The sequence below is a fragment of the Nesoenas mayeri genome (genome assembly GCF_963082525.1).
Source record: "Nesoenas mayeri genome assembly, chromosome: 1".
Taxonomy (NCBI): domain Eukaryota; kingdom Metazoa; phylum Chordata; class Aves; order Columbiformes; family Columbidae; genus Nesoenas; species Nesoenas mayeri.
Window position 1 is genome coordinate 66,129,166 of NC_137541.1, and position 12,430 is coordinate 66,141,595.

At 44.6% G+C, this 12,430-nt stretch overlaps 1 protein-coding gene across 3 annotated transcripts in view; it reads left to right on the forward strand.

Moving 5' to 3' along the window:
* Positions 1-305: 305 nt before the first annotated feature.
* The window catches only part of WASHC1 (WASH complex subunit 1), a gene marked incomplete at its 5' end in the record, with an annotated part of 47,571 nt that continues 35,446 nt past the window's right edge, over positions 306-12,430 (forward strand). The window contains 2 exons of one of the 3 annotated variants that reach the window (XM_080349219.1): positions 306-328; positions 10,387-10,470. Of the gene's footprint in view, positions 329-5,970; positions 6,040-10,386; positions 10,471-12,430 lie in introns of those variants that run through there. The other 2 variants (XM_080349220.1, XM_080349221.1) reach the window with 2 other exon arrangements.

Genomic DNA, 12,430 nt, shown 5'->3' on the forward strand with positions numbered 1-12,430 from the left:
AAGTGGTGGAAACAAATGTATATGCAATAGGCATATGTAATAGAACCGCCTGCTTTTCAACACTTTCAAAACAGTGTTAAGGACTCTTTTTTGCCGACTTTCCGGTACCACAGCAGCCGGGGGCAGGGATAAAGGGCAGGTGGCTGCCGCCCCACAAAATGGCGGCCACGCCCCCTCCTCGGTCGGAGAGCGCCTCACGCCCCGCCCTCCGCAGCGCGCATGCGCACCTCCGCTCCCTAACCGGGCGGAAGTGACGAGCAACTAGGGGCGGAAGAGGCGCAGGGCGTCGCTTCCTGCTGGGTGCCGGGGCGTGGCCGGTTCGCGGCAGGTGAGAGGGGCGCGGGTTCGACGAGGAGCGCGCGCTGGGCTGGGCGCGGCTGCAGCGGGCGGGGTCGGGCCCTCCCCGTCTCCACCGCCCTCCCGGTGCTGGTCTCGGTGCGGCTTGGCCGGGGGCACCGGGGGTCGGTGGTGCTGGGGGAGGGCCGGGTGTGGGGAGTTCCCCGCGGCGCAGCGTGGAGAGCGACCGGCTCCGGTTGGGCTCAGCGGCGAAGAGCCGGGGCTCGGGAGGGGGCGGTCCCGCCTGTTGGGCCTGAGCGGGGCAGCAGGGCCTGTCAGCGCCTGTGAGGGGCTGCCGTGAGGCCCGTGGCCTGACAGCCGGCGGGGAGACGCTTCTGATGGCCACAGGCTCCGGTCCTCGGGGACCCCGCGAGGGCCTTGGGGGAGGAGCTCGGTAACGTGAAACGAGCCGTACAGAGCCTGTTGTGGTGCGATAACGGGTCTAAAAAGCCTTCGGTTACACGTCTTACGAGGTGCTTCATTGCTAAGCACTGTGCCCTTGTGGCCAGGAAGGCCAGTGGCATCCTGGGGTGGATTAAAAGGGGAGTCGTCAGTAGCTTGAGAGAGGTTCTCCTTCCCCTCTACTCTGCCCTGGTGAGACCACACCTGGAATGTTGTGTCCAGTTCTGGGCCCCTCAGTTCCAGAAGGACAGGGAACTGCTGGAGAGAGTCCAGCACAGGGCAACAAAGATGATGGAGTGGAGCATCTCCTTATGAGGCACGGCTAAGGGAGCTGGGGCTCTTTAGCTTGGAGAAGAGGAGACTGAGGGGTGACCTCACTAAAGTTTATAAATATATAAAGGGTGAGTGTCACGAGGATGGAGCCAGGCTCTTCTCGGTGACAAGCAATATAAGACAAGGGGTAATGGGTACAAACTGGAACACAAGAGGTTCCACTTAAATATGAGAAGAAACTTCTACACAGTGAGGGTGGCAGAGCACTGGAACAGGCTGCCCAGGTGGGTTGTGGAGTCTCCTTCTCTGGAGACATTCAAAACCCGCCTGGACACATTCCTGTGTAACCTCATCTAGGTGTTCCTGCTCCAGCAGGGGGATTGGACTAGATGATCTTTCAAGGTCCCTTCCAATCCCTAACATTCTGTGATTCTGTAAAATAGACTGGAGGTCCTGTCAGGAGCCTGTGGATCTCAAGTTGGCTATGACATATGAGACACTTAGACTCAACATTGCACTTCAGGGATTGTGGAGGGCAATGTCATCCTTCCACGTAGCTTGGGTACCCTGTAGAGACATGCAGCTAGATGCTGCAGCCTGAAGGGAGTCATGAAAAAGAGTAAAAGATGACCAAGATAGTGGGTCAGAGGGCTCTGACATGAAGGTTAAGCAATTTTGCCTCAGAAAGTTAGCTAATGGCTTGTGGTAGAGTTGTAATGGTTTTGTACTATTCCAAGTACCAATTGGTTAGCACCCTGTTTCCCTAAAAATAAGTCAGGGTTGGTATTCATTTTTGCTCCAAAAGGTGCTTACTTTTTTTTATGTATAGCTGCCTGGACATTATTTAAATTAACCTTTTAAATTAACTGTAACTAGGGCTTATTTTTGGAGTAGGGCTTATTTTTCGAGCATCCTCAAAGATCCTGAAAAATCATGCTAGGGCTTGTTTTCAGGGTCAGTTTTATTTTTGGGGAAACAGGGTATTAGTGATCAACTAATTCAAAGAACACCACAGATGTAGAAGATGGAACTTCTAGTCCATTAGTGCATCAACCCAGTTTGCTACCTGGAGTACTGGCTAATCAGTTTTAATATTGGTTACCTTTGAGTTGCACAAGGTAATGTTCCTCACTCCCAAGCTGGCAGCTGTGACGTTGTAACTATTTGTCAAATAAAAACATGTTGTCAGTGTTTGCAAGTGAACCCAAATGCTGTTGTGACAAATGCATTTGTTGTATTAGTTTTTTTTTTCTATGTTCAAAATAAAGAATGAGTCAGCCAACAGTAAAAAGACCAGAGGGCTACTAGACCTAGCTGTACACATGAAGAAAGGCTGCTGATGGACATAGCGAACATTGTGAATCCACATCCAGCAGTGATAATCATTGTTAGTATTTATATTAGTAATCAACAGAAGTCCTGTTGTGGTGAGATTGTCCTCCTCCTTTTTTTTTTTTTTTTTTAAAGTGGTGTGGTTCAAATACTGAGTGGTTGAACAGCACCTGGATGTTCCCAAAGGCCTCTTTCAAAAGAGAGGGCTTTTCATCCCTGAGGAGTATGCTGATTCTTGATTCTACTCGATTCTACAGTGCAAATGCCAACAAATAATGTGGAATCATGCTGGCTGTGGTTGTGGTATTCCACGTGATTCAGGCAAATGTCAGCTAGGGTTTTGCTTGAGATGACCTATTTATTTCATTTAGGTGGTGCAGCGGGTGTTACTGGCAGTGACTTGCAGGCTGGATTGACCTGTCGTGAAGTAGATGAGGTAGAAGCTAAAACTGCCCCTATTTCTTGCCAGTTCACTGAATTACTGAGCCTTCCTTGAGCAGTGAAAGGAAGCGGAGGGGATAGTGCTGCTCTTGCCAGAGGCAAGGGCTGGAAGCAACCTGGCTTTGGCATGTCCTTGTAGAAGCTTTCTGCATTTCAGCTGTCGGGAGAATCAGAGGTGTTCCAGTCAACTGTCCCTTGCTTAGACTTTTTTTTAGGAAGGTTAACTAGGGGCTGATAAATTCTCATGATTTTTTATTACATTTGTCTTGTCGGAGTAGTAAAGCTGGGATGTAAAAGCTGCCCAATATACCTCTATTCCTGGGGTGCTTTGGTTGTGCGGAAATAGCTACAGCTCCAAAGAGCCCTCAGGCAGAAAGATGCCTGAGGCACTCTCAGAGCAGCACAGGCTGCTAGTCTTAGCATCTGCTGTCCTCTTTCACTCTGGATATTTAAAGTGAGTTTTTAAATCTTCATTACTTCACATAAAAAGTGCTGTTCTCTTCTCTCAACTCAGGAGTTCGTTGGCAAGAAAACTGAAAGCAGATAATCCCTGGGAACAACTCTGCAGTCTGGGTTCTGGTTATACCAGGTAACTGCAGTCACTTGTGCTCAGCCTGAGCAGTAAAAGAGAAGGGCAGAAATTGAGGGCTGGAGAAGAATAGTACTGAGATAAGCCTGAAAGCAAGGCAGATTCTTTATATATATATATATATATATATATATAGTTTAAAGATAGCGTGCAGAGTAAGAAGAGGATTATGTTTGAAATTGTGATGTTTCCCATGGCTGTGGTATATAAGGTTGAAGGGAATAATTTTTATCACTCAAAAAGCAATTTCTATAGCTAATCAGCTCTGCTTAGACCCCTTCACAAGATAACCTTTGCCAGAAAATAGTCCATCCACCAGCTTGTTTAGCGGGTTATTGATTCCCCAGGTGTCATTCTTTTGACCCAATTTTTTGTCAGCTCCTGTTATCCAGGCCACCCTGTAGGGGTATTCCTTCTAGCAAATGTGAGCAGGCTTAAAGACACTTCCTTACAGTGAGTTTCCCTCCTGTCACCTTACAGAAATGCAAGCATTCCCTTTGCTTTTAAATATATCAAATGGACAAGAACTGGTTTGGTTGCCAGTTTGATTTGGTTGTTGTCTTCATTACGTATCTCAGGATCTGTCGTAACACAGTAAAAAATTCCTGAACCTTGGAGCAGAGGGTACTGAATGTGGAAGTGAAAAATAAGACATTGCTGGTTAGGATTTGTGGCAGTGTGATGTGGCAATGGTTAGATCTGCAGATATCTTCACTCTGCAGGAGACTGAAGCTGATTTTTCATCAGAAAATTAGACTGAAAAATTAACTGTTTGGGGTTTTTTGTTTGTTTTGTTTTTAGGAAAGTGTGGTGGGTTTGAAAGTTATGTATTTGTTGCTGTGGTCTGATAGCAGGATTGAGCAGCTCCTCATTTTTCTGAACCAAATGTTCTGAAGGAAGCTCTACATCAGCGTTTCACCTAACTTGCTTTTGAAACACTCCAACATCTAAGAGAACTTATGGAAGGGAAGTGACCTTCCAAGGGACTTTGTGCATAGCCTTCTGTTTATTTCAGGCATACAAAACTGGAGTGCCCCCATTTAGGAAATCAAATGAAGAGTTGTGCCTGGATGTTTTGCGCTGGGATTCTCAGCATTACTTCTTATGTCTGTATTGTAGGTGTAGCTAAGCTGTTTCTTAGGCTTTTTTATAATAAATAGTGGGAGGAAGGGAAGGCAGACAATTAGCACACTGCTTTGGGTCAGTTTTACATAGCTACCTTAGAATCAGATCAGTTGTTCATTAGAGTGCCTGATGGTCTTTATTAATGATGAAAGCCAAAGGTGACAGTTCCAGAGTGCGTTCTTTGATTAACTTTAGATGTCAACATCTGTCTGTCAAAATGAGCTTTATGCATCTGGCTGAAGGAAATCAATTTCAGGCTGCACGTAGAGGACAGGGCTTTCTCAGGAAGGTGCTGCAGCCCACAGCTCCATGCCTCGTGGCAGCGAGGGCTGATGTCTGTGCTTCACAAAGTAGAGCTAGATGTTGAGAGGGAAAGGTTGTCCTGAAGACAGAAGTGACTTGGAGGCCACCTTAGCTTGTGGAGCTGAGAGTATTGACATGCACCTCTAAATTCTTTTAAGTCTCTATCTTTCAGATTATCTTTAAAACATAACTTAAAGTAATAGCATTCTGTCTTCTGGAGAGACAATGCTGCTGGTGGGAAACCACATCCTCCAGTTCATGTGCATTTAGTTACCTGTCAATAATGTCTTTGCCTTAATGTCATATTGCTCATAGATTTCATCTGTCTTTAGTAGCCTCAATACCTACTGTTTCTTTCAAAGCAATGTGTCTGAGCCAAAGCTCTGACTTCTTGAGAGAAGCTGCCTTAAATACTGGGCTCACACTTTCAGAAGTAGGTTTTTGACAGGTCAGTGACTTTCCTTTGGAAGCTCTGACTGTTCGGGAAGGATCAGGTACAGATACAGGTACAGCCTTTATTCTGGAGACAGCAGGATAAGACAAGCATGTAAGTAGCAAGGGGTGTTTGTCGGTCTCTGACAGCCTGCGGTCCAGAGAGACAGATTGCTATCAGGTACCCAGTTTACAGCCTGTTACAGCCTATTTATTGTGTTCCCTCTGCAATGTAGGGAATTAACTGGGGAAAAAAAAAAAAAAAAAGAGATTTTGGATGCAAGCTTCATACCAGAGTCTCACTGTTTCCGAAAGTGAATATCTTCATAGCATTACCTTAATACCTTTTTCTAGTGCAATACTGGTAGTCAGTAGGTAGAGTGAAGTATCAGTTTCAAATTGAATGGATCTGAGGTGCCTTTCAAGCAGATCCCAAGGTTGAACTAAACAGCCATCAGCAGTACATAGATTCAGCTAACAAAAAGGCACCTAGCACCGTAGCTGACATTGTGGTGCAACATGATGTTCTTGGAGGGCAATGCATATGTCGTAACTGCCAATAATTCCACGCCATTTGGATATGGAACACTGAGTGGTGTTATATCACTGGGTAGTTAGTGGCTGCCTACCAGTGCAGCAGAAAAAGCTTTTCCTTTTCCTGCAGCTGCTGCTAGGACAGATGAGGTGAGACGACATCAGTGATGGAATCTGTTCCTGCCATGGCCAAGCAGCATATTGTCCCACAAGGCCAGGATGTGCAGTGCGTGAGATGCAGCATGAGCCCTCAAGTCCTTCCTGAGCATCAGGTCAGGCTCCCCAGTGTTCTGATGTTTCTTCAGGGCTGTGGTGTGATGTGAGAGGCTGACTCCTCTTGAAAAGATCTTGGCTATTTGGGCAGTCCTGTATCAATGGGCGACTTTTGGAAATATCAGGATATAGTGGGAGATGCATTGTGGGATTCATTTTTTATACAGACTTTTTTTTGTTTTCTTGAGGTAATGCTATACTGTAATGACAGGCTGAAAGTGTGACATTGATGAGGCTGAGTGAGTAACTCTCTTTCTAAAGCTGGAGCAGAGGACCAGAAATGGCTTTTACAGGTGTGACTAGGTTAACTTGGTGATGTAGATGTGGCCATGATGTGCTCCTGCTGCTCTGAGAGGGAGGGAGACCAATAGCTTCTAAAGCTTCTCACTTTCCTGCACTCCTTTTTAGTTTTTGTGCCTGGGGAGCTCCAGCTGCCCAATTTAATTCACTTGATGAGAGTGGGCAGGATGGAACAGCTGGAATGGAGAGCTCTCTTGCTCCAGAAATGGTACTGGGAAGTCAAATCCTAACCAACACCAGGCCCTCCAAATGTGAAGAAACCCTCTTCTTCATAGCTCTGTCTAAAATAGCTACTAGAGTTTTGGAGACCCAAAGCAGTAATGTCTACAACAGAGTTTGAGGATGCTACTATAAGAGATGTCTAGTAACATGAGCACCCTGGTGGAATACAGGCTGCTACAGGGCCTAATTATGGTCTTATTAATGCTTTCTTTCATCACTGCCTTCCAGACTTCAGATGGTGATTAGACCTATTTATAGGGGCAGAGTTCCTTAATATTCAGCACAATGCACCTCTTGCCAATCAAATCAGTACCATCTGCATCTTGGATTGCTGCTTAATAACACTGTAGAACATGGTTAATTAAAAAATATAAATAGACTTTTCATCCTCTTAACTTCTCGAAGTGCTTCTCTTCTCCTCCCTTCCCTTCCCCTCCCTGCCCCCCTCACCCCAAAAGGTAAAGTTGGCTTAGCACAGGGACTGTGGTAAACCTCTTGTCTCACTGCTGGAAATACATCCTGCTCTCCTACCCAGGATAGTTACCTCTTGTGTGCTCTGCTGGAGGGCTAAATTTCAACCCCTCCAGTGAATGTCACCACGGAGCAGAACGGTCATTTGCTGCACAGTGAAATACCCTGTTTCCCTGAAAATAAGGCAGAGTCTTATATTAGTTTTTGCTCCAAAACTTATTACTTTTTTACATGTATAGCTGCCTGGACACTATTTAAATTGATTTTTTTTTTTTTAAATTAACTGTAACTAGGGCTTATTTTTTTAATAGGGTTTATATTTCGAGCATTCTCAAAACCCCAGAAAAATCGTGCCAGGCCTTATTTTTGAGGTAGGTCTTATTTTTGGGGAAACAGGGTAGGACTTGCATCTGGGCTCCTGTGCTGCATTAAGTCTCTCTTTTAAATACAGTAGACTCACAGTAGTATGATTTATCTATGGAGGGCAAGGTGATAAACTAACTTTTTTTAATTAGTAGTATTTTGTCCTTGGAGGAACTCATTCTGATATTTTTTTGAATGGCCTCTGGGAAGTGTCTAGTACAACCAATGTATAACTTGAATATGACAGCAGATTTGATCATGATTTTAAATTCTGTGGGAATCCTGTGTGGAAAGTAGAGAACGAAGATGATGTAGTAGTATATTAAGTACAATACTACAGAGTACTATAGGTGAGTGTACTGTAGAAGTTTGTGGTGAGACGCACAACAGACATTTTAACGGCTGGAAGCTTTGAGCTCTAAAAGCTGCATTTAGGTGTTACGAGCCATGTACTGATGTAGTGTGCTAGACCGAAGCAGAGGAAAATGAGAATAACTGAGGTCTCTTATTGTCAGCCAGGATGGGACAACATTTGTCCAGGTGAACATGACAGAAAGTAAGAAGATGTGTAAGAAGATACTGTCAGCGAGGGATTTAGGTTGACTTCTCACTGTGAACCAAGTTATGCATGAGACTCTCCTCTCGGAGGAGACAGCACCTCTCTCTACTCCATCTTTTCAATGTGTTCAGTCTTAGCCTGTAGTTCATTTGTGACTTGGTCTGTTGCCGCTGTGGAACCATCTTGGTGGTAGCAGTGCAGTGGTGTGTGGTGCAGGATGTGCAAACTTGTGTTTCGTTGCATCGTGCTGGTTTCTGCATCCTTGCAGGTGGCTATGAGGCATTGATCTTTTATTAGGGTCCTACAAAGGAGAGACATAGGGCTAGAGACAGCCTGTCACCACTTCTTGGAGATGTCACAGCATGTGGGAATTAAGGGGCTTTAGTTCATGCTGCCTTTCCAGGGCAATGACAGAAACAGCAGCACAGTAATTGCTGAAGCAGCCCTTGTATCTTTGAAGAATACGCACTGATTTATTTTTTTTTTTTCCCGAAGTATTTAACCCCTCTTCTTCCCTCAACTCCCTTTTTTTAATACCATGAAGTTTGTTAAGGAAACAAGTGGTAGTGGTGGTAGCTTGCTTTATCCTACCTTTATTTTCACAGCTAAGTATGCATCTGGTAAGTTCTTGTTTTATATAGAGCTTTACATTCTCTGCCTGTGTTGAGGGCAGCTAAATTGTTTTCTTAATGTTGCCTTTGTTTATGTTTCCTTGAAAAATCAAGATATTTTAAGGTTGTAGGGGGTTTTTGTTTGTAGATAATAATCTCAGTGATTGGTCCTCCTTAGAGCAATAGTTTCTAAAGAACTTAGAGCAGTGCTGCTTCTTTTACAGACTTCATTTGCTCTCTAACAAGTTCTCTTAGGATTAGCCTTGACATAAGGAGTTTTATTCTTGGGTTCAGGGAGAAGTAACCCAAGAGGTGAGCAAAGTAGGTGGAACATTTTTCTACCTACCCAGAGCAGTGAGTTGCATACTTCCTTCTCTGGGTTCGGAGCTGCAAATCACTACATAACCATCCGAATATTAGATTTGTCTGTGATAATTTAACAGTATGACCAGTTGCTCATTCCAGATACTTGAAAACCCTGGCGTGCTCAGCCTGTATGTGTCCTGGTGTAAGTCTTTTGGAAAGGTGGGACAGCCTGGTGGAGGCTGATGTTGCAGTTCCCACTGCTGTTGTTTCTCTCAGCTTTTGCTAGTGTGAATGTTGGAACTGAGAGGTCGAGAGCAGCATTGGTTGCAGAGGGGTAGCCACTAGCCCTGATGAGCTTTGTACCAGTTTGCTTAAGGTTAAAGGTATAGGCAGCTTAAGGCAAATCTGAGCAGTTGCTAGCTCCAGTCAGAACTTCTAAATCAGGATACAGCACTCACAAGCAGGTGGTACAGTGAGAGAACAACCTTTTTCTTTTTGTTTGCAATTTAATAAGGCAAATTAGGTTATTATATAACACCGGAGCACATTTGTCTTGATCATGAAAGTTGACATAGAAAAAATAATTGAATAGAGTGGCTGGAGCTCCCAGGTGCTGCAACTCTTTTTCCAGAGCCTCTTTGATCACAAAAAAGAGCCACGTTGCTGTTTCTTCTGCCTTGTGTGACCCACAGGTGGTCACACCACTAATGATTAAATCTCTTGGGTGATCTGACATGTGCTTTTCTGAATCGTACTTGCTTTGGGGTTTCACGTGTCCGTTTCTCACTGCAGCATCTGAGTATTTCATGTCAGATGTCATAATTCCAGCATACTGTTCTTTCTGCTGAAACACAGCAGCTTTCTCTTGAAGATTCTGGAGTGATACTGGAAGCAGTTTGTTGCTTTGTGGAAGTCACTTCCATGTGTAAGATACGAACAGTATATTTGCACCTTTGATGCATATGTTACGTGAAGGCTTGGCATCCATTGGACAGAGTGAGAGAGCTGCAATCTTTCTAATCTTCAGCGCTTTGTTTTTATGTGATGCCTAATTCTGATAGTGGAGCATGGCAAGGAAATGTGTTTCTTCCTTTTCAGTGCACTGAAGGTTGAGATAAGAGTTGGTCTTGCTGAGTGACATTCAGTCTTTGCTTTCCTTCCCGACTTTTGTTTGGAATATTTTGGGTTTTCCCTATTAAAATCTTTGTTGTTCCTGCAGTCCCTGTCATGGGAAGCATTTCTGCATTTATTCAAAGCATATGGTCAGGTCTTTACTCAAAGTGTTTGTAAAAATGGCTTATTTCTAGTCAGTTTGGTCACCACAAGTGATAAATAGCAGTTATAGCATGGGATTTCGCCTGAGTCTTGCCATTCAGAAGGGTGTTGCTGTTTTTCCTCTTTCTTGCTATAAATCTCTAATTTATTACCTTGCACAGAAGGGACTTCTGTTGTATCTGTCTCTGATAGCAGTTTCCACAGTGTCTTCCACATTTCTCTAATGTGTTTATTTTTAGGAAGGGTGAGAATCCAGAGCTCGTGTGAGAGGCTGCATTGAGAACCTGTGAAACTGAAGTTACTGACAGCTGAACTGTGAGACTGTAAGCAGGAGCACCCGGGGCTTCCTCTGCTTTACCCCACTCCTGTGTGCTTCTCTTTCTGCAAGGGAGCAGCAGGTCCTGAAGGATGTTCTGCAGCTTCTGAGTGTGACAAAAGAAATGGTTTGGGAATAGCTGGTGGAGTGCTGAAAGTGCAAAGGCTTCAGGGAGTGCTTCTGAGTGTGAGCATCTGTCAGTCAGCAGCTGAACTGAGCTTGGCTTTAGAAAAGTCATTAAGAGAATTAGGATTGGCGAGTGCCTGGGAAATCATACTGGGGCTCTATAATCTCATCTGGCTTCAGGAGGTGAAAAGCTTGGCCTTCTCATCCTGTGGGGCAGGATTACCATTACACAGTAATGGTTTTGATAGTGGAGCAAGTTTAAGAAGTCCCCTTCTTGCCCCTGCTTCCCACTCTGTTCCATGACTGGGCAATTACAGCTGTTTCTCTGGCTGTGGTAAATCAGGTCATTGAACTGATCTGAGTTAAAAATAGGCATCCCAAACATCAGCAGCATTGATGCAACAGAAGAGTTGTGACCAGGGGCAGGGAGGATCGTAAACTTGTTTTGCTGCCAGAGCCAAAGCATCTTGTAACTGCGCACTCACCGTGTTATACGGTCGCTTTGTTCTGCATTGTCGGTCAAATAGTAGATTTGAAAGCACAAAGAGTTCAGGCTTGGCTGTGGTCAGCAGATCAAAAATTGCCATCTCAAAATTAGCTGTACTCCTCTCAGATTGACTTGTATGTTTTACAACTCTAAATAATAATTTCCTGCCTGCTGAATAGGCCCAGTCAAGAAGACTAATCAGTGTGCAAACATTGCCGCTAAAGAGTGTGGATACAGAGTCTGGCTGCCAGTGATGCATGAAGTGAAACAGAATGAGTCTGGGCTTCCTGCAGCAGAGCCAGGTCTTCTGATGGCTGGGCTTGATTTTGCACATTTGTTATCTGCAGAAAGGCTCATAGGTGTCCTCCTTCCTTTACCTGTCATGATTAATTGTTAAGCATCCTCCCCCTTCCCCTCAGAAGACATCTCAACCAACCCCCTCCACCTCGCTGCAAAATCAAACCAATACCCCACCCCCAAAATAACAAAAATCACCAACAAAACCACACGAAAAACCACCCCCACAAAACCAACAAAACAAAAAACAAGCCAAACAACAACAAAACAAAACCAAAAAAACCCAAACAAACGAAAAACCCCACAAAAACAACACAAACCCAGCCACATCACTTCTACAGAAAGTCTTTCCTAACCTGCTGTGGTAGTATCAGAAAGGACGAATTCGGAGAGGGTCTGTGGGATGGTGTTTCGTAAATATACAGGAAAGGCTGCAAGCAAGTCTGATCTCATATTTTCAGTTTGTGAAGCAAGACAGGGAGTTTAAGAATGTGCAAAGGCCCCTCTAATTTTCACCTATGAAACTATTGATCTATGCCGTAACTGTCTCTTCAGGCTCTTGTTTTGTGATTTCTGCAGCACAGCTGTGTTTCTGTGTTATCCTCAGCCTGCTCTGCCGTACGGACTGGAATACAGTTTGCACACAGCAGTGCTCCCTGGACCAGCCCCTGCAGACCTCCAAGTACCATAGAAGGAATGTGTGGAGTCCTGAAACATCTCTGTCTGTTTCTGATACCTTATTTTTTGATACTCCTTTGTTTTGCTTCTCTTCAGCTTAATGAAGATTTATATAGATGCACAACACTGTGCATGGTGAAGCTCTGTAATGATCAGCTTTAGACTGTGTTTTGTTACAGTCTGAATGAGCAGGACACACACAGATAACAAGTTTGAAGGGAGGTGTATAGGCCTAGCAGCAGAATTTGGGTTAGAAAATTGTATGGATGCTCTAATCTGCTCATCGATGAGGCTGTCCAAACAGTAACCTATTTATGAGTTTACAAATGGGTTTCTTCTCTGCATCCTCCTTCATGTCCCGGGAACTTTTTTGTTATTT